The sequence below is a fragment of the Aulonocara stuartgranti genome (genome assembly GCF_965226115.1).
Source record: "Aulonocara stuartgranti genome assembly, chromosome: 8".
Taxonomy (NCBI): domain Eukaryota; kingdom Metazoa; phylum Chordata; class Actinopteri; order Cichliformes; family Cichlidae; genus Aulonocara; species Aulonocara stuartgranti.
Genome location: NC_138959.1, coordinates 23,209,954 through 23,237,950, shown reverse-complemented (window position 1 = coordinate 23,237,950; position 27,997 = coordinate 23,209,954). Strand labels below are relative to the sequence as shown.

The 27,997-nt window shown below is 41.3% G+C and overlaps 1 protein-coding gene and 1 long non-coding RNA gene across 8 annotated transcripts in view; one reads left to right on the top strand and one right to left on the bottom strand.

Moving 5' to 3' along the window:
* uts2r (urotensin 2 receptor) overlaps positions 1 to 26,169 on the top strand; it is an 82,288-nt gene extending 56,119 nt beyond the window's left edge. For 2 of the 7 annotated variants that reach the window (XM_082543678.1, XM_082543679.1), the window contains exon 5: positions 19,195 to 26,169. The gene's annotated coding sequence lies outside the window, so the exon portion shown is untranslated. The remainder of the gene's footprint in view (positions 1 to 19,194) is intronic. The other 5 variants (XR_014278348.1, XR_014278347.1, XR_014278349.1 and 2 more) reach the window with 5 other exon arrangements.
* LOC309712695 lies at positions 552 to 21,672 on the bottom strand. Its single transcript, XR_014278363.1, has 3 exons — positions 21,609 to 21,672; positions 6,628 to 6,704; positions 552 to 663 (listed from the first exon to the last, which is right to left on the bottom strand). It is a non-coding gene; the product is annotated as an uncharacterized lncRNA (long non-coding RNA).
* Positions 26,170 to 27,997: the final 1,828 nt, after the last annotated feature.

Genomic DNA, 27,997 nt, shown 5'->3' with positions numbered 1-27,997 from the left:
TCTGTCCCATTGCCATGTGATGCAGGCGTCATTATAATTTTCCTTATTTCCTACTTCTGAAAAAAGCCTTTATTTCCCGCCGACCTTTCCTTACTCCTCTTTGTTCTCTTACACATCAAAACCTCAGCCACAGTGTGACGCTCCGTAAAAGCATCCAGAGAGATGTAGACATATTAAAAGGCTGTTCTGATCTTCACTGCTTTTATAGGAGCTGTTCATGAAAGAGCGACAAGTGAATTATAATGCACCTCTAGTTACTTACTTAGAGTCTCAAGAGAAGATCTCTGTGCATCTATTTGAGAACATAACCTCTCTGTAACATTCCTAAAGAAACACAAACGACTAAACAACGTAAATGATGTAATATACTGTGTGTACAGGTGTGGAAAGAAAACATGAAAGAAGCACTTGACTTTTAAAAAAAAAGAAAATAGCAACAACAATGCTCTGCAAGGAATGCCGTGGGTCTTTTTTCATTTTCTGGACATTTATATCTCCAAAATATGAACATGAATTATGGGTTCTTACAATCACTAACTCGCTGGCGACGCTTGCATATAGACACACACTCACTGTGTCACTGCACAGCAGCTGCACAGCCTCTCCTCCTCTTCTCTGTTGCTTGCAGTGAGCATGCAGACAGACTGATAACCACTGATGAGCCTGAAGGAAAAAGGAGATGTCACATGTCAGGACATTTTTTCTGTCGCTGTGGTTTTCAGAAGTATTGTTGCCAATTTGGTAGCTTACACTATATGGACATGAATTCCGGTGTTCCAATCGCTTCCATGCCCACAGGTGTATAAAATCAAGCACCTAGGCACGCAGACTGCATTTGCAAACATTTGTGAAAGAATTGGTCGCTCTCAGGCGGTCATTGAATTCCAGCAATTGGGAAAGACAGCAACTCAGCCGCGAAGTGTTAGAGTTTGTAAAATCATACACGGGGTCAGCGGATGCTGAAGTGCATTCTGTAGTTCACAGAGGTCACCAACTTTTTGCACAGTTGGACGCTACAGACCTCCAAACTTCATGTACTCAGAGAGCTTCATGGAATGGGTCTCCATGGCCAAGCATTTGCATCTGAGCCTTGACCAAGCACATTAGAAAGCCCAGCTGAATGCAGTGGTGTAAAGCGCGCTGCCACTGGGCTCTAGCGACGATGTGTTCTCTGTAGTGATGAATTACCCTTCTCCTTCTGGCAATCCGATTGGATAGTCTAGGTTTGGTGGTTGCCAGGACAACGGTACTTGTCTGACTGCATTTTGCCAAGTCAAGAGTTTGGTGGGTGGGGTGGGTTTATGGTGCGGGGTAGTTTTTTAGGAGTTGGACTTGGCCCCTTGGTTCCACCAGTTTTCATCCAACATCAGTGTCTGACATCAAATGGAAGTATAGTCAAAAACTCCCATAAACACTCCTAAACCTCGTGGAAAGCCTTCCCAGAAAAATTGAAGTTGTTATAGCTGCAAATGTGGGAAACATAATATTAAATCCTATAGATTAATAATGGGATGTCAGTCGAGTTCATATGAGTGTTGTAACGGCGGTCTGGCGAGGCAGCTAGCAGGTCCAGCAGGCATGTGGGGTGGAGGTTAGCCGGACCACTCAGAGGCCATTCAGTTAAATAGAAAAACAGGCATTAACAGAACAAGACCATACAGGGAGTGCAGAATTATTAGGCAAGTTGTATTTTTGAGGAATAATTTTATTATTGAACAACAACCATGTTCTCAATGAACCCAAAAAACTCATTAATATCAAAGCTGAATGTTTTTGGAAGTAGTTTTTAGTTTATTTTTAGTTTGAGCTATTTTAGGGGGATATCTGTGTGTGCAGGTGACTATTACTGTGCATAATTATTAGGCAACTTAACAAAAAACAAATATATACCCATTTCAATTATTTCTTTTTACCAGTGAAACCAATATAACATCTCCACATTCACAAATATACATTTCTGACATTCAAAAACAAAACAAAAACAAATCAGCGACCAATATAGCCACCTTTCTTTGCAAGGACACTCAAAAGCCTGCCATCCATGGATTCTGTCAGTGTTTTGATCTGTTCACCATCAACATTGCGTGCAGCAGCAACCACAGCCTCCCAGACACTGTTCAGAGAGGTGTACTGTTTTCCCTCCTTGTAAATCTCACATTTGATGATGGACCACAGGTTCTCAATGGGGTTCAGATCAGGTGAACAAGGTGGCCATGTCATTAGTTTTTCTTCTTTTATACCCTTTCTTGCCAGCCACGCTGTGGAGTACTTGGACGCGTGTGATGGAGCATTGTCCTGCATGAAAATCATGTTTTTCTTGAAGGATGCAGACTTCTTCCTGTACCACTGCTTGAAGAAGGTGTGTTCCAGAAACTGGCAGTAGGACTGGGAGTTGAGCTTGACTCCATCCTCAACCCGAAAAGGCCCCACAAGCTCATCTTTGATGATACCAGCCCAAACCAGTACTCCACCTCCACCTTGCTGGCGTCTGAGTCGGACTGGAGCTCTCTGCCCTTTACCAATCCAGCCACGGGCCCATCCATCTGGCCCATCAAGACTCACTCTCATTTCATCAGTCCATAAAACCTTAGAAAAATCAGTCTTGAGATATTTCTTGGCCCAGTCTTGACGTTTCAGCTTGTGTGTCTTGTTCAGTGGTGGTCGTCTTTCAGCCTTTCTTACCTTGGCCATGTCTCTGAGTATTGCACACCTTGTGCTTTTGGGCACTCCAGTGATGTTGCAGCTCTGAAATATGGCCAAACTGGTGGCAAGTGGCATCTTGGCAGCTGCTGTTGACTATTTTGAATGAAACGCTTGATTGTTCGATGATCACGCTTCAGAAGCTTTGCAATTTTGAGACTGCTGCATCCCTCTGCAAGATATCTCACTATTTTTGACTTTTCTGAGCCTGTCAAGTCCTTCTTTTGACCCATTTTGCCAAAGGAAAGGACGTTGCCTAATAATTATGCACACCTGATATAGGGTGTTGATGTCATTAGACCACACCCCTTCTCATTACAGAGATGCACATCACCTAATATGCTTAATTGGTAGTAGGCGTTTCGAGCCTATACAGCTTGGAGTAAGACAACATGCATGAAGAGGATGATGTGGACAAAATACTCATTTGCCTAATAATTCTGCACTCCCTGTACAAGCCAGGTCTCCACGGCTCTACTCTGTTTGTACATACATGTGTACGGTCAATGGTACGGTCTCTCTAAACAGATGCACGGACAGCAGCATGTTTGGCTGTAATGGCTGCCGCTGCACTCACACTAGGAGACTTTCCAACTATTACAATAATAGGATGACAACCCCTAGTGGTGCTATGCCATAATAAAGGTTCTTACAGTGTGAAGGCAGATGAACGAATACTTTTGGAAATATAGTATATGTGGTAAATGTGTTCAGAACTCTTGTGTTCAGATTTTGTTTTTTTGTTTCACATCCGTTAGAAAGTCATTTCAGGGCCCCGTACTGACCAGGTGTGGTTTCTTTTTTGTAGTCTGAAGTGCTTGAAAAGAAGGCAACTGGACTTCTTTAGGTTCATGAAGATGTTTCTACTCTCCATTCAAGAGACTTTCTCAGTTATAAAACAACTAATGGAGGGTCTTAGTTAGGTACGTTGTCATGAAAATGAAAAAATGTCCTCAACTTGCTTTGAGATAAACCTACTGTGGATTAATATAGTGACTCCTGGAATACTGATTTGTTTGTGCACAAGAACAAAATCATGTTTGGGTGTATTTTGTAGTGGTCGTTCATGTATAGCTCTTGTATTGTAATCATATCAGAAATCGCATTCGTTTACAGCGATTCATGGCAAAAGAGTGTTTAAAAGTTAGTCAGCCTGCTGTTCTGTTGTCCATAAGTGATTCCATGGGAATCCACACCTGGTGGTGTATCAGACACTCTGGGTTATTGCTTAGGTAAAATGTTTCATACATACTTCACACCTGCACCTGTCAGCGAAGGCACCCAGCGGTGACATCCCCGGCGCGTTCCTCTGCCAAGGTGAACCTGCCAAGCTCGTCTGTCTGTCTGTTTGTATGTGAGCTTGAAAAAAAACCCTGCTGTGTTTCAAAAAATTTGGTGGAACAAGGGAAAAGTGAAGAAACAGTTAAAACTGGCCGTGGATCACACTTATTTTCTTTAAAAAATAGCATTGGCCTTGACAGTAGGATGCATGTGTGCCCATCTGCTGGGTTTGGCAGCACCTGTAGTTTAACAATAAAGCAAACACTCAGCGAAGAACTGCTCTGTCAGAAATACAACAGAGGAACGACTCATTTATCTGCTTACGGTGCAGCCAAGAAAATTCATGCTGTTTTAAAAATCAGTCAGTCGTAACCTGGAGCAACTGTGATCTAATTTCACGCTTTAGGACACAAATAGTTTTCACATAAAAGCTGGGAACAGGGGTTCGCTGCATTTTTGATTCCCAGACACTAAAAACAACATAAACTAATTAGGCTGAAAGTCACAGAGTTTCTTTAACAGAAGAGATTATTTAATAAAAGTGTCCTTGTATACAGTACATGCACAAACTACATTTAAACACCGATCTGTTATTACATTATGAGCACTGACAGGTGAAGTAAATATCACTGATTATCTCTTGATCATGAGACCTGTCATGGGCGGGATATTAGGGACCAAATGAACATTTTTATGTCAAAGTTGACGCATTAGAAGGAAAGCAGTAGAAATGGGCAATTGAAATGATATGAATGAGTTTGACAAGGGCTAAATTGTGATAGCTAGATGACTGAAACATAGCATTGTCGAAACTGCAGCTCTTGTGAGGTGTTCCTAGTCTGCAGTGGTGAGTATCTATCAAAAGTGATCCAAGGAAGGAACAGTGGTGAACCAGCCACAGGGTCATGGGCAGCCAAGGTTTATTGATGCATGTAAATATTTGTATGACCAACCAAATATTTGGCGGGGGGTCATAAAGCCTAATCACTGTATGTTATCTGTTGTTGTTAGTGGCTGATTTCATTGTTTCAACTTGGGATTCAGACTGTCAGAGGCCTCAGAGGACAATATGCAGCATGTAATCCATCGGCAGTGGAAACAGTCACAGGAAACCTAAAGCCTTTAGAATAGTTGTTTTTGTCTTTTTCTTATTTTAAATATCATTTATGTTGCCTTTTTTTCTGAGCTAGTTCAGGCAAGCAACTCAAGCTACATGGCATCCTGCCACTTTCCAACTACGCCTTTCCAATTTGGTGGTTGATTTAAGCTGCAAATTTTGCAACTCTCTCTCTTTAACAAGTCAGTGCTGCTGCTGTCCTGCATTGCAGCCCACACTTTAAACCACTCCACCACTCCAGCATCCACCCTCTGGGGACTCAGGGGGAATGTTTACACAATTTCTGTGTGCATTATATTTGCATGGAGAAAAAAGCTTGCAGTCTAGATACCAAATTCTATCTGTATTCTGCTGCTGTAATGAAACAGTCGAACGTACGTAATAAAAATTAAATACTACACCACTCATTAGTGTAGTATTTAATTTTTATTACGTACATCACATACATGCACATATATAGTGCTGTATATAGAAAAGTGCATTGACACGTTAACAACAATTAACAAGAAACATTGCATTGCTAGAAAATGATCAGCGTTATTGCTACGTTGCTTTTTCCAAGCACCAAGCAAAACATAAATAACGATTTTAATAATATTAAAAAAAAATTTTTTTTTAAATAATATTAATATATCTGCATATGTAATGAGTGAGAAAATTTAATTACCACACCACCGTAATGAGTAAATCAAAACACCATTCAATTGATGAACGTTTAAAGTTAATTATCAAATAAAAGCTTAAATCAAAAGTGTATTTGTGGAAAAAAAAAACCACACACATTCTCCCATTAATAGATGTTTGTGTGCAGTGTTGTGATTGCATGTGTGGATGAGGCCTGCAGTGCTGCAGGGCAAAGATAGGAACAAGCCACTGAGCTATGGGTGTTAAGCCAAGTGCTATGAGCTAGGTCTGTGTGTCCTGCCAGAGCAGAGGGAGTCAGAATAAGAAGCCATAACAAGCAGAATACAAAACTGGAACACCAGCTCTACTTTTAACCCGTCTTCTACCCGGACATTCAGTTAAAATTCCACCCAGGCCCAAACACACCCCCACACGCGATTTTACACTCGACACGTCTTGATCTATTTCTCGTCCAGAAGTGTAGTGTTGTAGTCCAAATTCCACAAGCTGGCATCCAAATTGAACATGGTCCAGAGTATGTGAAGTACATAACAATAGAAACTCTGATAACCACAATAATTAGCCTGTAAGATTTTCTCCCAGCCCTTCCACGGAGATTTATAACACTGTGCCGCTAATATGCTTTGCAATCAACTTTGTTTGAAGGGCTGGTAGCTAAATGCTTCCTTCAGCGCTTCAAACAAAAGTCACACAATTCCTTAAAGATGGAGAAAGAAACCACGCTGAAGTTTGCTCTTTTCCCCACTTAGCTGAATAATTTACATATGTGGATATACAGGAAATGGCAGAGGAAATCAGTGAGCCCTCACTTCCTCAGCACACTGAGATCCACATGGTGGCTGATGAGCTCTTAATGAGGCTTTGGCAAAGATGGTGCAACTTGCCTGATGGATGCTGCCAAGTGGGCTGTAAGGTGGTTTGGCTGCCACTGAGGACACAGGGGAGGTTTGCTGGAACATGACTGTGGAGAAAATGACAGTGGGAGGAGGAGGGAGGGGGTGTGATGGAGGAGGTAGATCAGTGCAAGGGTGCAAAGCCAGATGCATAGCAATCTCAAGTCAACAGGTGTCCAATGAGCAGTCATTCAACTTTCTATTTTCTGCCCAGTGCTATTCTAACAGCAGAAGAACAAAGTGGTGAGCTAGAGCGATGCGGATAAGAGTCAGCAAGCTTAGGCGGCTCCAAACTGTAGAGCTTGCATTAATGAAACATCATCTTGAGGAGAAAAACTACACTTGAATGTTCATTTATATACCCTATAAGCACGCTGTCGTCAAATAGTCCCCAAATGTGTGCCTCCTATAAAGAAAAAATCCTTTCAAAAAGCGAAGATTCATCTTCCTTACTTTCATGCCCGCTAGGACCTGAGTGGGACATGCATGCTGCAAAGTAAAGAGGAGATAAAGCATGTGCTCGCAGCCAAAGCAGGAAGCTGGAAAAACATCGGATAATAAGCCAACAATGAATATTTCATGGCTGTGTTAGTCAGCAGCAATGAGTCAGACAATTGTCCACTGAAGCAGTGATTGACCATTCATAGTACAGCTGTTTTTCTCTTTTCAAATATAAACCATATAAATATAATATAAACTTGCAGCTCGCCTTACAGCCTGGGCCGTATCCAGCTGTAGGACAAACCAACTATGAATATAACATGTATAAGGTCAATAACTAGCTTATAAAGTTCAGTTTATTTTAGCATTATATGACTATACAAAACAGCAGTATTCAACAATGGACAATATGCATAAGCAGGTAATATACATATATACTTGCTGACTGATCAGCAGTGAACGATCTGTGTCACACCAAGGCTAAACCTGAGGTTACTGTCCTTCAGGCCCAAATCGAGCTTCGTAGTGCAGACCTCAGCAGAGTGTGATTTGTGAAGGGGAAAAAAAAGAAAAAAGACTTTGGGGGGAGGGGTATGTGTGTCTTGTCCCTACCAGGGATAAAAATCATTTTAGCAGAGGCAAAGATAAGTAGACCAGAAGGGGGAAGTCCCACATATCCCGTCTCGGGCTTGTTAACACTTCTGAATATTTCAGCCAGGTGGATTTGTATGTCCAAGGTCCCATGATGCTCTCTCCCTCTCTCTTTATATCTCTCACTCCTTAAGTGTTTGTCTGTGTGTCTGCTATTATCTTTGTTGTGTGAGTCTAAATGTGCTTACAAAGTCACCTGAGAGAACCATCTGAACTTTGAGGACAGAAAGTTCGTTGACTGTATTATGAAGGCAGGGTTAGGGTTAGTCACTAATAGATGGAGTTAAGGTGCCCTCATTAAAAAAACACTTAACCATGACGTCATGAAAGACAGAGTGTTGGTGATTGCTGATTGGAGGGTGAATGTGTGTAAATCTTAGATAGAAAGCACTTCAACGTAGGAAACAAGAGCTTGTGTAAATGGGTGGATCAGACTGTATAAAACACTTGGAGTGTGCAAGTAGAGTTGAGTTTGCAATATTTAGTATAATAAAGTCATTTAACAGGATCCTATCAGGCTACTCTAACTTAACTGAAGCAACATACTGTAACAAGTTTTAACTCTTTGCTCCTTGAACACCTACTAAGGACCATCCTTGAAGCTCTCCTCTGATCTGAGTGGTGTCTGTCATATTTCAGGCTTGCTTATAGAACAAAATGACTGGGTTTGCATCAGGAATGAGTCAGGATGGTCTCTGTCTTTGTAGGTACCCAAAACCAGGAAACTATTCAAATGGTCATCAAACCACATCTTTATGGATATTTACAGAGTACTGGGGTGGTTGTCAGGGAAAGAGTGAAGACAATTGGCCCCTGATCTGCTAAATTAAGGTGCAGAAACTTCTCTAAGCTTGACTATCAAACTGGGCTGCATGCACTTTAAAGATAATTATGGAAGCACCAATAGCTAGGTGAAGACATATGTTCAGATGGCATGAATGCTGGCTTTATTTGGAGCGAATACCTACTGATCTGAGAACTTTTACTTGAACCACCTAATGAATTTTTACTCACAGTCCCACTTCATCTGATGAGCTAAAGGTGACTTCACATACACCTGTCTAACCTCACAAACACAGAACACTGCTAATCAGTGCATGTTCAGCTCCCACTGATTGGCAGAAAAGACGTGTTTAATGCAGAATAAACTCCTATAGTAAGGGGCCTCTTGGATGGATGGATGGATGGATGGATGGATGGATGGATGGATGGATGCATGGATGGATGGATGGATGGAAAGCTTGGTAGTTGAACTGATGGCCTGCCATAAGTTACAGTTTGATATCACAGGGATGGGTTCTTACAACAAATCATGCAAAACTATTTGAGTAGCACAAAAAATGAAAGCATGGATGTGGAAATCATCATAATAGTGGAATTGTAAAGTGCTTTGAGGTTCTCGAAAAGCGCTATATAAATGCAATCCATTATTATTATTATTATTATTATTATAATAGATCGCCTTTAATTTTCCAAGGTCTCCAACCCTATTCCTAACGCTAACCCTAGGTATATCCAACATGTATTCTCTCTTTTTATTACATTGTTAGACACTTATATGTCATTTTAATTGGTGCGTATTAAAATAAATAAGTGGAAAACATGATTTATGCAAGCAGAAATCCTTAAAATATTTTACTGCAGATCAGTTGGACATTTAGTCTCAGCAAACCAGGTACTGAAGTATCCAAGCATCCAAATAAGAGTCCATTGAGTCTCTGCGTGACTTCTTATTGCTGTGTACTATGAAAAAAAAACCCAGAATGAAATTGAATCAGAGGAAAGGCTGAATGAGAAACTGATGATTCTCTCTTCCAGAAATTGTCACAGCACCTGCAAACAACACAATAGAGTGGAGAATGTCGTTAAATATCCCTATTGTGTGCCAAGTTTGTGAGCGCACACGTGTGCGTTCTGCACTTTGCAGAGTGCTTACCTTTACAGGGCAGGGCGATGCTAAGTGTTCCAGTCAAATGGATCCAGTATACAGGATGTGGAAACACTGACATGTGTTTCCACATCCAAAAAGCATCCGCTCACGCGAATACGTACTGACACATTCGGAGGCGAACGCATTACACTTGAAAGTCAATGCAGCTAAAAGTACTGCTCGGGTCCAGCATATTCAGAAAGATATTAAAGCATAATGAGAGCTCAAAGACTAATGCAGTTTGCTCATTTCCTTCAACGTTTTGTGCTTTAGAACATTCAGGTCATGTTCACGATCGCGTTACTTAGTCGTCATTTGGTTCTTCGCCTGTGGTTTCTAAATGTCTTCCTTTGTCCCTGCATTGTCTTTGCTCCACTCTCCGTTTGTCTTTGCATTCTAAGTCTGTTTTTAATTACTTTCTCTTTTATGTTGCTTCACATTGCTTTAATTTGTCTCTTCCAGCCTTTAGATTGTGTCCTCCGCACTGGTTGCCTTCAGCACTAAGTTTCAAAGGTTCAGACAATAATATAATGAATTTACGTTGAATAGACGTGTTGTATATACATTCTTAGGTAGATGGCCATTTTACTCTGTCCACCACTTTGGTCCAGGATGGTTTTTGAATTTGGCTCGATGGACTGTGAATGTCTGAATGGACAATTCTCCCTACAAGTAGCACCATTAGTACAATTTTTGAATTATACAGTATTTTTGTGCACCTGTGAAACTAGTGACATTAGTTTGTGTTTAGTTCCTTGGAATGATAAAGGCAGTAAGACAAACACAGTGCTGGAGGGTAAAGGAAGTGTGGGGAAATGAGTGGGTATAAAGAGAATCAGACTAGGGTGATGAAAACAAATGAGACCAAGTCATGACTCACAGCTGCAAAACGTGTATTATATATTTTGACAATTTTTTTGATGCAAATTAAATTGCACAACAATGTAAAATGAAAATGATGACCAGTTTATGAAAGACCGGGGTGGCTGGGCCGTTGCGATAAGATATAAGCAGTAGGGGTGCAACGATACTCGTATCGATATTGAACCGTTCTATACAGTGCTTTCGGTTTGGTACGCATATGTATCGAACAATACAATTTTTTTTATTTATTTTATCAACTTTTCTTCTGACGATGCTGTCTGTGTTGAGCACTCAGTGGATCTGCGTTCGACTACTCTGCTTAGGCTGCACTGTCGAGCGCAGATCCACTGAGCGCAGCGCAAGCTAGCAAGACAGAAGCTAAGCTCGTTGCAACATGGCAACTACCTCAACGCTACCCGAAACTGAACCTCCCCCACCCTCATTCAGATCTGGCGTTTGAAACTATCTTGGTCTTCATGTGAAGCATGACCCTGATGGTAAGTGCGTCATGGACAAAAGTAAAACAGTATGTCGGATGTGCCACGCAATGCTCAATTGGTGGGAGCTAGTGTGTTAGCGCAGTTAGCTCGTTAAGGTGTTGGCCGTCCAGCCCCACGCACGGGGCGATCCACGGTAACTCATTAACGGAGATTTGCCGCGTTGTGGCGTTAATGTCATTTTAACGAGATTTACGCTGACAGCACTAGTGGGAACACAACAAATATGACTGTGTGGCGGACCACCAGGTGGCTCCACTCACACACAAGTTGAAAGGAAGTGTGGGGGTGGAGATTTTGGCGCTGACTATATGTGAAGTTCTGTCAGTTAATAAAGGTTGGAGTGAGACACTGAGACCTCTCCTGTCGTTGTTACATACCTCCACATTGGTGACCCCTGTAGTGAACATGCTAAGGCTCGACGACGAAGCCAGCTCTGGCCTGGAAGCATCGGCGGCCGCCGGACCTTCACCTCCGCCGATGGCTGCGTTTGCTGTGGCGCTTAAATTGCCGGATTTTTGGCTTCACGATCCTCCTTCATGGTTCATGCACGTAGAAGCTCAGTTTGCTCTTCGTGGAGTTTCAGCCGACGACACTAAATACCACCATGTGGTGGCCTCACTTGACCCGCTGTCAACCCGCCGTGTGATGACTCTCCTCCGGGATCCCCCAGCCCAGGGCAAGTACGCCGCCCTCAAGGGGCTGCTGCTGCGGCGTTACTCCCTCTCTGATGCTGAGCGGGCCGAGAAACTCCTTTCCATCGCGGGCCTGGGTGACGGCACCGCCCTCGAGCTCATGGAGAGCATGCTGTCCTTGCTGGGCGCGGAGGACGGAGGATTTCTCTTCACCCACCTCTTTCTTCGACAGCTGCCGGCTCCAGTGCGCGCTGGCCTTGCCAACTCCCCGCTATTGGCCACGAAGGATTACCGCTCCCTTGCGGAAGAGGCGGATCGCATCCTCCTGGCTACCAGGATTTTCGGCGTCCAGACGGTTATTCAGGACCCACCAGCGTTTTCCCCCTCCCCCTCACCGATGCTCCACGGGCCCTCCGACTCGTCCACTGTGGCCGGAATCGCTGCACGGCGGCACCGCGGAAAGGGGCTTTGTTTTTATCACCAGCGTTTTGGAGCGAAGGCACGGCGCTGCCTCCCGCCTTGCAGTTTCCAGACCCAGGGAAACGGGCATGTCAGCGCTCTGTAGCAGCCGCGACCGCTGGCAACAAGGAAAGGCTGCTTTTCTTAGAGGACTCACGCTCGGGGAGGCGTTTCCTGGTGGACTCCGGCTCACAGAAGAGCCTTCTTCCCCCGGCTGGCTCGGACAGGCTAGCTGAGGGTTGCGGGCCATTGCTAACAGCGGCTAATGGCTCTCCCATCAAAACCTTCGGTGAAAGGTTGGTGACTGTTTGCTTTCACGACCGTGACTTTCAGTGGAACTTTGTTGTTGCTGCTAGCTCTGTGCCTATAATAGGCGCTGATTTTCTTTGTGCTCACGGACTACTGGTTGATGTGGCTAACAGACGTTTAATTGATGCTGTGTCCTTTTCCTCATTACCCTGTTTGACTCGGGGTGCTCAGCCCGTGGTGCATGCTAACTCAGTAGATTCGGGTGACGTTTTTCAGTGTTTGCTTTCTGAGTTTCCCTCACTCACTGTCCCCACTTTCTCGAGCACGGTGACGAAGCATGGGGTAGAGCATTACATAACTACAGTAGGGCCCCCGGTGTTCGCGCGCGCGCGCCGCCTCGACCCCGCCAAACTGGCTGTCGCTAGGGAAGAATTTGCCACCATGGAGCGTCTGGGCATCGTGCAGCGTTCGAACAGTGCCTGGGCTTCTCCGTTACACATGGTGCCTAAATCTGATGGTCGGTGGCGACCTTGTGGGGATTTCCGCCGTCTTAATAATGTCACGGAGAACGATCGTTATCCCATTCCCCACATCCAAGATTTTTCCGCCCATCTTGCGGGGACCTCGGTTTTTTCTAAGATCGATTTGGTACGGGGATATCACCAGGTTCCCGTGCGCGCGGAGGATGTCCCCAAAACCGCCGTAATTACACCTTTCGGCCTTTTCGAGTTTCTGCGCATGCCGTTTGGCCTGAAAGGTGCCGCCCAAACCTTCCAGCGGTTGATGGACTCGTTTGAAACTATCTTGGTCTTCATGTGAAGCATGACCCTGATGGTAAGTGCGTCATGGACAAAAGTAAAACAGTATGTCGGATGTGCCACGCAATGCTCAATTGGTGGGAGCTAGTGTGTTAGCGCAGTTAGCTCGTTAAGGTGTTGGCCGTCCAGCCCCACGCACGGGGCGATCCACGGTAACTCATTAACGGAGATTTGCCGCGTTGTGGCGTTAATGTCATTTTAACGAGATTTACGCTGACAGCACTAGTGGGAACACAACGAATATGACTGTGTGGCGGACCACCAGGTGGCTCCACTCACACACAAGTTGAAAGGAAGTGTGGGGGTGGAGATTTTGGCGCTGACTATATGTGAAGTTCTGTCAGTTAATAAAGGTTGGAGTGAGACACTGAGACCTCTCCTGTCGTTGTTACATACCTCCACAACTGCACATTTACGCCGACATCGTCCTAGTGCAAAGACAAGTGGAAGCAGACAAAAACAACAAGCACGCATGCTACAAACTTTACCCGAGTCATTTAGACAGCTGTTAGCACATGATTCTCCTTATGGGGACCTGATATGCTGAGAATATAGCCCAGAAGAAGCAGAAATTAGGGTACCTCGAGGGGTCACAGCAATCAGTGTGTGAACAGTGAACATTAACAGGCTTGGATACTGGTCTATAAACAATTTCAACACACAGTACATAACACACAATTGGGAAATGTTACCACCTCCTCAATCTGGCATTAAAAACCTAATGTGAGTTGTTTAACCATCAGTATTTTCTTAGGGTATTTAAGTATTTTACATGCTGTTAAAGGACATTTATGCATCACTATTTCAAAGTAAAATATTAAAAGAAAATAGCTGAGGACCATTTGTAAATTTTTACTCTCACAGTGAGCTTACTGGGAACGGACTAATTAAATATTTCCCATCTCAAAGATACTAAACGCATTGTTCAAATTACGCCTTAGATTCCATTATAGTGCCCGGTCTTTTTCTTTATTTCTTTTGTTCTTTTTTCCGAGGGAGATACTGATTACATTTGGGAACAGTCTGCAGATATTGAGAAAAACACAGCCTCTTTGATGAATATTCATTAATCAAAGGGCCTGGGTTCATCAAGATGTAGCGAACAGGAAAGGTCATTTTTATTGCACTGGAATTTGTCTTCATTGAGTGTCTCTGTGGAACAAGTGAAAAGACCATTGCAAACAATCTGTCTATACTTTAATAATTTAAATGAAGTTAGAAGTACGCTGAAAATAGCAGATAATATTATTCTGGACCACCCATCATTTAAGCATGCCTTTATTCAGCCCAGAATAGACCAAATTTAATTGATTCTTTGTGTCAGTATACTAGGAATGGCATATATAACACCAACTGCATGGGCTTTTCTACTTGTGTGTAACCGCAATAAATCTGTAAAAAGATGAACGGATGCCGAATGGATGGATTTGCATCTGACCCACATCCATATGATTAGAATAACAACGAGGACCGTGGTAAAACGCAGACTTAGGTAAATGTGAGCTATGAGAAGACATTTTAGGTTGAGGCCAAAAAGGAATGAATGTTCAATCTATAACAATAAAGCTTGCGGTGATGCTAACATGATGATTATTTAGCGTGTTCAATAAGCCGCTAGTAGTGTTGCACTTAGCTGTAGAAAGTGCTTAAGAGAACTGATGCTGTCTGTTGTAATGCCATTAAGCTGTTGCTCTGGTACTACAGTGCATGACTCCACGATCAATTAAACAAGATCAATTTAAAAAAACAAGGTGAGGTGAAGGAGAGTCCATCTGTTAATTGTCTTAATCCATTTGCAAACTGCCAGCAGGGCTGCTTATATCAAAGCACACACGATGAGTAATGGCAGCTCCGTGTTATTTTCAGAGTCTAGACCAATTAGCGAGAGCTTATGTGCTTGTTGCTCTATGGACTTGGCTGAGGCATGTACAATCTATATGTTTTCATCACAAATAAAATATATTGATTAGTACAGCAGCAGTGAATGAAGTTATTCAATAATTTGGAACAATCAGTAATACAGCAATTAATCAGATTGGCAAGGCGTTCAGTGACGAATGCAACCCTCACCTCCCAGAATTCTCTGCAGTGCTCTGCTTTAGTCTTCCCACTTCATGTCATCCTTTATCTACCAATTAAGTCATATATATCTTGATCAACAATGTTGGAAGTAAATCTCTATAAAGTAATTACATTTTTCTTTAACAGCACATATAGAGTCATTTTCAGTAATCACACTGCAGTTTAATCACACAGTGGCAAAGATTTGTTACTTGGTATCTGACTTCAGGAGGAGTCCACAACCTTTTACACACGGTGTAATTTTATTTCACAAAAGGACAAGAAAGAGCAGTGTGCCTTGAAACAACTGCTGATAACCTGACATGGACTCTTTGCACTAAGCCAGTACACAGTGAAGCTGAAGTGTATGCTGACCCTGGCCAAGCAGTCAGAGCCTGACAAACAGGTAACAAAAGCAGTGATGAGCAGTCAGGCTCGTTTCATGTGTACCCTGTTTGCACCTGTTTCTACAATGGAATTGCTTTGGCAATCTCTGTGAAGTGATCTTTGGGCTGCTTTTCAACTTTGCACTCAGCTTTGTGTTAATACTAAAACACCAGGAAAAGGTCTTGTGTGTGTCCATATTAGGATCAAGATTTATGTTATTGCATGGCCTAAAGTTTACTTTGTTAAATGGTAAATATGTGACAATCCATCTCAAGGCCGTGTTAAAGTAACAACACAAAAATAATGTAAAGTATTGTGTAATGCATACTGTGTAAAGTCAAGGCCTTTACACACCAGACACCTAAAATCTGTGCAGTTTTTTTCCTGCCTGTCCTCCCTTAGACATTGTCATACTGTACCACATATAATGTAAAATCTAAACTAACACAGACAGGACTTAAAAAATATTATTAAATATGTGTTAAAAAGAGAGTGAGAATGAGAGTCCCCTCATTCTTACTGCCGCTGTTCACGCCGACCATGTAATCTCGCAGAATGTATTTGCACCACTGCATTTGGCACAAGCGGTCAGAGCTCAGAACTTGCAGGTAACACTGGTAAAATAACATTATTTTACCTCAGACACACAGCAAGATGCTGCTCCAGGTCAATCGGCTCTCTGGAATTATTTCTCCCTCCTCACATGTGTTCCCAACACTGCCAGCAAGACCTGGGTCAAACCATGAAATTCCCCCTCTCTCTTCTCATGAAAAATTGGATGGACCCAGATTCTCAGTTTCTTAATTTTCTTTCTTTGAAACATCAGGAGCAAAACCGATAAAAAACCCCATCAGGAGCAGCTCATCATCGCTTGATGTCAACTTTGTTTTCACACCGTTTATTTTTAGGCCTTAACAATAAAAAGAATCAGTCCCATGAATGATGAGTGATTATAGTCCATGGTTAATTTTGGTAAGCACCTCATAGTATAACAGTCATGTTGACTTGTTGACTACAGTAGTGTAAGAGTTAATATTGTTGCCTCACAGGAGTAAACTGGGGTCTCTCTGCATAGAGCTTCCAGGTTCGTGTGCCTGTGCAGGTTCCCCACCCCACACCTCAAGTTAAATGAGGGATTATGAAAATGGGTGAATAATCTACATAAACCTCCTTATCACACAACTCATTAGCTGCACGTGTGTTCATTATCTGTCTCCAAACAAGGATGCTTCAGTAGTGACTGACTTATGTGGCAAACTTGTTTTATCTATGAGAGTACGTGCTGAGGAGCACAAATGTAAAATTACTATTGAAGAGTCTGCAACACATTTTGTGGTTATTTAATGGGGTTTTTTTGTCTTTTGCTTAAAAAAAACACTTTCTGATCACATTTCCGTAACTACCTTTAATGATGTTCTTCTGGCAATCCTCCTCTACTGATGAGCTCCACATCTGGATTCAGATGTGCATTCTCTGCAGCATCCTTGATTTGTGGTCAGACTTTCGGGAAATTTTCTGCCTGCAAAAGGCCTGTGAAGACTCTAGCATAATTTCTCTGACCTTTTTGATTAAACTCAGATAAATGTGCACTTACTTTTGAATAAGATGATTATTATGATTATAACACCTTATGCTTTCCAATGCTGAGATTGAAATCCATCAAGTAAAGCTGCAAAGACGATAACAACAGAGCAGATTATGAAGATTGATTTTTGTTTTTAAAAGGGAGCTGGGGTTAAGCTAACTATTTAAAAGTTGTTCCCTTAGCAATAGTCATATACTGTTGTAAAAAAAAAAAAAAAAGAAGAAGAAGAAGAAGTAATGCAGAGGGCTCTACTCATAAATTATGTTTGTGTCTGGCAACACCCCATTGTGCCCAAAGTAATTTGGCCCAAAGCAGAGCAGGAAGTGAGATCTGCTTTGCATTCTCATACCTTAGGCTTCCTCCCAATACACTTGCACAAATCCCTATCCTACTCAGCATGCACACAAGTGCTTTCTTTTGGTGTTTAAATATTAACACAAAGCTAAGAGCAAAGCGGAAAACCAGCCCATAGATCACTTCATCGAAAATGTGGCCACAGCAGTTCTTCTGTTGGCGTGAGTACAGGTACAAATGGAGGCTCCAGTGTTATAAGCATGACTACTCATCTCTGCTTTCATTACCTACTGGTAACAACTCTTTGATTGCTTGGGTTGACTTGGTTCAGGAGTGGCTATGGGGAAAAAAAGATTTCTCATTTGGAGGTTTTGGCTCGTGTATCTCACAAACCCTCGTGTATCTCACATCCTCGCTGCAGAAGCAGTGATGTGAGTAAGGCTACGTCTACACTGATAAATTTGAAAACAGCGTTTTCGTCTAAAAACGCTACGCGACCGTTTTCAGTTGTTTCATCCACACTGAAAATGTCCCTGTACTGCGCATGCATCAAATGTAAGACCATTCAACCTGCATCATTTTCGTCTGCCATTTATTTACTTTCCGGCTCTTTGAAACGGCGTGGCAAAATGTCAAGTGCCGAGTTTTATCTGGAGCTATCTGGAGCATGTCCAAACTGATATTAATCTGTAATAGGGCTGACAAAATTAGGAGCAAACAAAAAAACTGCTGTACAATGCCGCCCGCCGTCTTAGTTTTAGTCATATATGACTAAAATGTGTCATCGTTTTCGAAAATCTCAGTTTTCGCAGTCCACACTGTGACGCGAGAGAAAAAGATGCGTGCGGAGATGGCCTGAGGGACATTGTAGCGTGAATAGTCCCTGTTGGATGGATGGAGGGGTGGATGGATGGGTTGGTCAAACATTGGAAGTTAATGCAAGATAATGCTGTTTATTTCCATAGTCCAAGTTACTTGACAATGTCTGTTGTACGCCTTTATTGGTGTTTACGATTGTGACCATGGCAATGAAGAGCCTGTATTTGTAACTGCAAACCTAACTAAGTTGTTTTGTGCCTATAGGCAAGATTCTGATTCTCCACTACCAATTATAACCCATAGGAACAAATCTTGGAAACGTAGTACCCTCATGGACTTTCAAACAATTCTGCAGGAATGATAAGGATGGACACATTTTGTCTGTGAAAAGCTGTAGCTTCAGCTCCATATTCCAGAGGCGCAGTTCATTTAAAGAGATTATACATAGTGCACGGTGATAAACTTTCTTTTGGAACAAAAACCAAACACCCCAGGGATGATAGCACTGAAACTGTAGACACCGTTTACTGCTAACCTGATCCTGCCAGGCAATCCTGTTTACTGTGCACTCTAAATCACACTGTAATGATTTCTTTGAGCTCAAGATGTCTGTTTAAGCAACTTGAAAAAAGAGAGAGAAAAAAGCTGTGACTACCTTCGTAAACGCACGCTGGAGCTGATAACAGCTTCTTTGCTATTTTTACCTCCATGTTGCTTCCAAAGAGGACACACTGTGCAAGTAGGGAGAAGTGTTTGTGTGTGTACATGTAGGGAGAAGTGTTTGTGTGTGTACATGTACAAGTTTTTTTTTAGAGGATTTACAACCACAGTAATTATAGCCATGCTCTGTCCTGTGTGTCCCTGACAGATATGACTGAGCGCTGTGAGGGGACATAAAAAGAAGAAGCAATTGGAGACACAGATGGGAGCAGAGCCCGAACTCCACTTCACTCCATTCGACCACAAGTGAGACTGAGGACAGAGAAGATGTCTTGAGTATTTTGTTTTTTAACATGTGCGGACACAATTATGTTAAATGAACACCTGGAGGAACCAGTGCTGTTGGACACAATGTACAAAACAGAACCCCCTCCTCACCACCCTCGCATGCATATTCATCACTTGCAGAACTTCCTGTTGTACAGAGAGAGATCAACGTCTCAAAAACACAGACTCGTCATATTTTTTCGGGTTTTCTCCCATGCTTGCTTTCTGTGCTTGCACTGGGTCAGCCTGCATGCTGGCCCAGGTCAAGCTGTTATTTCCTGGTGACTGAGAGAGGTGTACAGTACATGCTGCTGACGCACAAGTGGGAGGAAAAACAGGAATCGAGGGTTTGATTTTGAATAACACATAAAAAACAAAAACAAAAAACAATGTACTTACGTTGGTCAAGTGGCAAAATATTACACAATGTCTTTAGCTGGTCCTTGCGACCCCTTCTTGGAGGGCACTGTAAATGTTTTGTTCTTCAAAACAGCAGGTAGAAAAAGATACCGACTACAAATGAAGACAAATTGTAAATGCTAAAACATGAATGCTGTTATGAACTTCTAAACTCCCACTCTCTTGATTTCCTGTTTTATAAAGAGCGCTCATGAGATACTCCAAAATTAATGGAGCCCTAAGGAGGTGTAATCCAAATATGTACATTGTGTGGTGATTTTCTGCAACCACCGTAAAGAGCTGCTTTTCTTTACTGATGTGCTCATCTGCTCTGGTTTGTATGGAAGCTTGTTTCCGCCACTGAAAATGTTTTTTTTAGCCATCCATAACTCATGTATCTCAAAGTTTTGAGTTAATCAGCTAAAACGTTTAAGAAAATAACTCGGCTAATCAGGAAGCGCTGTAGTCAACATGACTGTTATACTATGAGGTGCTTACCAAAATTAACCATCATTTCGATGTTATCCTGAAGCAGAACATGGAAGGCATTAGCTACCAGTGCTATAGCTAAGCTAGCAATGCTACAACTACGCTAGCAGCATTCGGCTGAGTTACCAGCGCTACTGCTGCTTGTCATAAATGTTCAAATGTTCAAGCATCGGGTTAGCTTAGTGGGATGAGCAGGTGACCATATGCTATATGGCCAGGGAGAGCAGTAGACCCTGGTTTGATTCTAATCCGTGGGCCTTGCTGCATGTCTTCCCCTCTCTCCCCAGTTTTCTGTCTCTTTACACTGTTACTATTGAATAAAGGCTAAAATGGCCCAGTAAAATAAATAAATGTTCAAACTGCTGAGTACTCTCAGCATGGCTTTACAAATGATGAAATGTGCTATTAGCTGACTCACAGGCATTAGCATAAAAGTAGCTTGTTCATGTTTACTACATTTCGGTAGCACATTGATGATATCACTACCTGATTTTCAGTACGCATTTGTCTATGCCATCTGCTTCTGGGTAAGCAGCTTCCTGATTTGCAGAGTTAAGTCAAAATTCCAACAAAATAACTCAAAATTTCAAGTCATGCTTGTCCTCTTTTCTCCTCTCTTGAATTCCTACCAACCAATAACATCAAATAGCAAAATACTGGCATCTTTTAGAAAAACAGCTTTCATGTAAGTAAAACTAATGGGTATTTGTAGTGTTTTATTTCAGTGCAGACACATTATTGATTGTGTATTTGTGAAAATAAAAATAAAATATGTGCTTTTGTTGTCTAGAAGCAGGTGTAAATAACTATTTTAGCCATTTAGCTTCATCCAGTCTTGTTGAGGCTTTTTTATGTGAGCAACCCTGCTGCACCCTCTGGTTGCATTACGGCCAATTTCTGTACAAATGGATGGGAAATTGAATGGCTGTTGTAGATTGGCTGCTAGGTGCAATTTTTTTTGCGCTCTAAATGTAAAGCCATCTTAAATAGAAGCCTTTTCAAAACGACAGGAAAAAGGAGAAATTTCAACTCTTCCTGCCATGCCCAAAAATAAAAATCAATAATCCATCTTATATTCTTTTCCCCTTTTTTAAGTCATAAAGATATTGTTAGCCAAAAAATCCAGCTCCAGACTGGTCTTAACCTGGATTCAAAACATGTTTTTTTTCTACAGAGCCAAGTTTGATGTCAGATATCCCAAACAGCACTCTCTGAAACACATGGCTCTGGCTGTGAGCACAGAAGCTACAGAATCTAGAGATGGACCGATCCGATATTACGTATCGGTATCGGTCCGATACTGACCTAAATTACTGGATCGGATATCGGAGAAAAATAAAAAATGTAATCCGATCCATTAAATATCACGAAAGCACCTCACAAAACTTGCAACACACCGTAACTCACCTCAGGTTAGCACGTCGGAGCAGTATGCATCACGTGATAGAGCGGCTGTGGCATGCGGGACCTGTCAGTGGTCTGGATAGCATGTGGAGCTTCGCTAGCAACCCGGCATTTCATCTCCGACAAAGTTATCCCGAGAGAAGTAAAGCAAGTGTGTAAGTCCATCTCTGAATGTTTGTAAAGCATTCCTGCGTTAAGCTTAACAAGCGACTGCCTCTTCTTGCTGCTACTTCAATCATGAAACTGCTTAACGATCAGCTGATCGGCTTTTCTGTCGCGAGTCCGTGTCTCTAGTTTGCTTTTGGCCCACTTTGCACCAGAAAGAGGAAACCAGCGGCTGAACAACAGCAGCACGTTTAAGCTTGATCAGCTATTGTTAGAATGTATTTAATATTACTTTCTACTCGAGGATCTTTTTCTACGTAGCTGACGGCTGGTAACTGTGCAGGGGCGGATCTAGCAAAGTTTAGCCAGGGGGGCCGATAGGGCATTAACAGGGAAAAGGGGGCACAAAAAAAAATCTTTCATGCAAATTCAGTTTTCATGTTCTGCAATCCGGTGGTCCATGGCGAGATTAAAGCGGTGACATGATTCAGCCCGCTCAGTGAAAATCCTTTTTTCCATCTCATCCCTGTGATGCAGCGTCTAGCTAGCGGTACAGAAGTTTTTCAAATTTCAAATTCAGTGTTTCACACAGAGCAACATGTAGCTTATGATACGCAACCACTTTATTTGGAGCTTGGCACAAAATTTAACAGCAAGTTAAGGGAACAGTTGCCGTTTTATCCAGGGAAGAAAAACAAATGTTAATGTGTAATCATTTCTTCTCAAAAAGATGTGAAAAAAATAAAACAGGAGATTTCTAATGTAATCTTTAAATTTAAAGCTTAAATCTAATGTCCTTTAAGTTTTTATTAATCAGATATACGATCTGTACTGCTGAAGCGATCTGGATATTTCATATTGCACGCTACACCTGAGCTAAGAGTTCTTCCTCCTGCCAAATTCCGTATTAATACCTGGTGTTTTCCTCTGCAAAAAGCTTTCAGAGTCATGGGTTTGTTCCCCCACTGCATCTCTTGGATTGCCATGAACTGATGAACAAATATAGCCTATTAGCTTTGTCTTTAACGGGATTGAATCTAAATTAGCGCTATGGCTTGCAATATCCTGTATTTTCTTGCATAGAAAAAGTGTGAAGAAGAGTCCAAAACAAAGAATGAATAGGTCTCAAATGTCTTTATAGCTATGTGTAGCTTTAGCTTGATTCACAAACTGCTAAAAACACATCAATATGGTTAGAGCACGGCATGATAGCACTGTGTTGTTGTTTTGCCTAGACTGTCATAATAATGTTGGTACACGATCAACACTACACTGACCAACAACCTTGTCTTAGCATTCACTTAGCATTAGCCAAGCTGTTAAAACTATTGCAAGCCAACAATATCACGTACAAATTAATAAAGAAAACATTTCCTTCCATCACCCCTAAGCAGTCATGACAGATGGCCGTCCCTCCCTGAGCCTGGTTCGGGCGGAGGTTTCTTCCTGTTAAAAGGGAGTTTTTCTTTCCCACTGTCACCAAAGTGTTTGCACATGGAGGGGTGGGGTCATCTGATTGTTGGGATTCTCTCTATTTTTGCTGTTTTATATAAACAAAGACGTTTAATTTCTTTTTTCTCCACATTCCACCCATATGGAAAAGATATATATAAATCTTATAAAGTTTGTATTTGTCTTGTGTAAAACTTGTATGAAAAGCATACAAGAGTGAAAACAGATATAAGATCCCTTGAAAAATTATATAAATGAAACTTGTATGTTTTGGATACTTACTAAAACAATATATGAAAGTAATGAGAAAGTGGCCACTTTCATGAGTAAATCATATAAGCCTTATATGATTCACTATATGAAGTAGGCCACATCTTATGCAAGTCTTTTATGAGTTTTTTCTATTTCTTTTCCATATGGGCAAAGCTATGACGTCACAACAACTGGTCAGTTGCAATGTTCGTCCTGGACCAATACTATTAACAACACCATTCTTGATTGGCCGGCTGCTCCTGGGAAGGTTCACTACTGTTCCATGTTTTCACCATTTGTGAATAATGGCTCTGACTGTGGTTTGCTGGAGTCCCACAGCTTTAGAAATGGTTTTATAACCTTTCCCAGAGTTAAAGATCTTAATGACTTTGTTTGTTATTTGTTCCTGAGTTTCCTTGAATCGTTGCATGATGTCTGGCTTTTGAGGATTTTTTGGTCTACTCCACTTTGTCAGGCAGGTCATATTTAAGTGAAACTAAACTCAGCTTTCCAAAAATGTGAGACACTACAGCTAATTTATGTTAAAACGAGGGGGTGGGGCACTTTTTCATACCGCTGTTGCTCTGTCAGAAAGCCAGAGCTGAAAATAGTACGCAAGAAATGTACTACTTACTACACAATAAACTAACATAAGAAGCTCTTCAAATTATTACAGCTTAAAACAAAATTTAGCTTGATATATTTATTTCTTCAGTATGATCAAATGGACACGCAAAACAGAATATGGGATGAACTGACACAATGTAGCTTTTCTTCTTTGCTGGAGAATTGAAAATATTGTCAGTCATGTGCTTTGAGGATTTTTTAAAGCCATCGTGTATGTTCTCAAAATTTCCCCTTATTAATATTGCATACAAGTTTCTTTTTGTTTATGTATAGTTTGAATCCTTTGCATGTCAGCGTTCCTTTTTAATGCTTCTTTGCAGTCTTATCGGTTTCTACAGTATCCCACTGAAAAAGCGAAAGGCGCCTTTTGTGTGTGTTCTTTCAGGTCTGCGATACTCCCCTGAGGCCAGCATTGTCATTCTGGGCCAGTTTAATCATCGTATGGCTTCGATTCAGATAAAGGAAAAGATAGAAAGAGAGCTAACAGAGTTACTGGTTGGAGCCACCATGTTACATCTCTATTGATTCTATTCCCCGTGCAGCAAGAGACGAGCTGGGCTGTTGCATTTTTTAACAAATCTATCCTCTGAAGAAATCCTGTTGGATTTTGGGAGGTTTTCTATGCTGGGCTTAATGCAAAAAGAGTAAAGCCAGATTTCATGCCTTGAGACTGAGTCTGCCATGTCATAAATAAACCTATTTTCTGGCTGCAGATGGAACTGCCTGCAAGCCAAAGACCATGACAAGGTTTGGTTTCTTTCATACTCTTTGAGTGAACAGCAAGTCCCATACAAGAGAGGGAGGTTATGATTTTTAGTCTGTACAATAGCACTGAGCCTCATTCCCACATAACCATAACTGTTTAAATTTGTTTATACACACATAAAGAAGGAGAAATTCTACTATTCTTCAATTGTTATTTATGGCAAGGCCAGGAGGTTCTTTTAATGACAAGAACATTTGAACTGTAATCATCAACCAATCATACCGTTTGAATTGCCCATCCCTTATCTACAGTTTCATCTATAAAACATAGAGGTCAGTGGGCCCTAAATAGTCAGAAAGCAAACTCTATCACCTTCAAAAATCAGCATCAGTTGACAGAACTGCTTCGCATGCCGATGTTTGTATTTGGTTTTGTTTTTGAGAGTTTACGAAAGACTGAAAAAATGTAACTTCGTGATTTCATCAGAGTTTTATTGGCTTGGGGCAGGATACTTCACATTTTTCAAGGATTACAAGCAAAGGGTGCAGAGTTTCAAAGACTGTTCATTTGCCTTGCAGGAACAAACAAATTGGAATTGGTGACCAGCATGTTTGGAATGCTCCCACACTCAGACTAAAGGATATTGGGACCTCTACTGCTCCACTGATTTTTCAATTGTTAATCCAGCTCTCATGAGTTTACCTGGAATTGTAGCAGCCCTTTAATATTCACATAGGATTGAATTATGTAGATTAATGTGACAGGAAATTGTCAATAAGGGACCAAAAGCCCTTATGTAATTAGAATGTTAGCAAATCTTCTCAGGTATGCTTAAGTGAAACTACCATGGGGAATCAATTCCTTAATAACTGCCCACTATGAATAAGATAGCTCAAGACTACAAATATTTGCCATCCTAATCTAAGTTTTTCTTTTCTTTTTTTTAAATGCACAAGCAAAGGGTATTTGTACAGCTAATATATCCAAAATCAAAGGTTGGACCTTTTAGCTGCCTGTTCTCTCTTTTACTCACACCTGTTATTAATGCTTTGGGAAATATGAATCAAATGTTTCAAAGGGAAAACTTTTTTATGCATGCTGATGTGGCCATAAATGGGATTTTCATTGTGGGTGGATATTCTTTAGTAAACTGTATGAATCTCCACCTGCTTAATTAGAGAGTGTTGTAAAAAAAAAAAAAAAAAAAAAAAAAAAAAGAATCACAACACGGCCAGTCAAGGGTTTGTGTGCAGTTCAGCAGATGGTGTATTTATATTTAATCGCATTGTTCCTGTGGGTATAATGACACCTGGAGCGGCCTTACTGTGTAAAACAGATGTTGTCTGTTAACTGCTTTCCAGTGATGACAGTGAGTGATATAAATTATGTACATTGTTATTAAAAATATGTTTGACCTGCCTATTACCGTCTTTATTTTTTTAATAGAATATATTGTAAAATCAAATGCAGGAGTTAATGGATTTTAACCCCACTTACTATTTTATCATGTTATACATGTTTTTTTTTCCTGTTGAGCATGAGACAAATGAAGCCATCACAAGCATTTGTGACCGTTTATTACATGCATGCTAGCTAACAATACACGCACTGATATTCATCTAAATCCATTTAAGCTAAACATGAATTTTTCCCACAGCTAACTAAGTCCATCTGGTGCTGACATCATCGGTGTAACTTTGTGCTGAACATTGGGGGGGTCAAGATCTCTGTCTAAATAAATAAATAAATCTTGGTAAATTCCCAGATGATTAAACATTGCAACTATTTTGCTGGTAATACCTGAAATGAGTAAAGAAAATCAACAGCCTATTTATGCAAGATAATTCATAATTTTATTGGGGGGGTTATATTGCTTGGGTCTGATTATTGGGGGGTCATAACCCCCCTAACCCCCGTGGAAATTACGCCCCTGGCTGACATCCAACCAAACTGTAACTAAAACAGAAAATAATAAAGTAAATCTTAAAAATAATAAGCTAACTAAGTTAAACGAGACACAAACCAAAGTCATCTGGATGAAAGATCAACAGAACTGCTTCCTACTTCAAACCTTATTCTTTATATTACCTCACATGACTTCTTAAAACCTTTCTGGCACAGAGCCCCTCTGCCAGAAAATCCTAAAGGCAAACTTCACTACTACATATCAGTTTTCCTCACTTGTTAACTATGGGCACCATTAGCTAAAAAGATTTGAGAAGTCTCTGCTCACATTGAAGTCACCCTCTGCAGAAAATCCTTCCCTCCCGCCCTCAGCCACCTAACCAAAATCCTCTAGATTTAGTAAAAACTGGGTCAGGCGTGCCCTTAATGATGTTCATGGACAGATGGGATGGACTGGGGCTTATACTGAAATATAGGTTTTGAACTCTAATATGACTCCTCTGTACATTTGATGCCACAGTGCAAGCACTAGCCCATAGCTAGTGACCAAGATATTTTTGCTCTCACTCAAGCAAAATGGTTATCTTAACCATGGATGGTACGAAGCTTGTAGTGGACTTGATAGTGAGCTCCAGTGTCTTAGTTTTTGCCATGAAGACATTGGCACAATATGTTGTCCCGAGAGATCCACTGCTGATTAGGATTGTGCATGCTCTCCTGATCATTTTGCAGAGATGAATCAGAAAATGGTACCAAGATAGCAAAACATCTGATGATTGCAGCTTAGAAATTGGATTAATTGGACTATACCTAAACAGTAACAGTGATACTGAGTGATAGTAACTGCTGATCACCACAGGAGCTGAGAAAGTGTTTAAAATTTAAAAATGATGCGCATTAAATCAATTACCTGGTATACATATCACCAGTTTGTTGGCCTGGATATATGGACCCAAACCAATAATGCATTTCCTCACCCATGTTATTATGCTGCAGTATAAACTACAGTTTGGGGTTTTAGAAGCCTCTTTATAGCCAGATGGGCAGATATAGGAACTAAACTTTGAATAATAAAGTGCAAAGATTTTGATCCATGATTTATTTATACACATGTTGCATCCGAGGAGACAAACCTTTGTTTTTTCTTTTTCAAAAATACTTCTTCAGGCTCTCTGGGGGTCTTTTAATGTTTTTGTTTAGACATTGGCTGACTTTTATCTAATTTTCTGTCCAGTCTTGTGCTTGACTATTCTCAGGGGAACGTTTTTTGTTTGTTAAACCACTTAACTCTAACCTCTGAACCATTCAAGCATAAAGAAAGCACCCAACTCAAGAGATGAGTCAT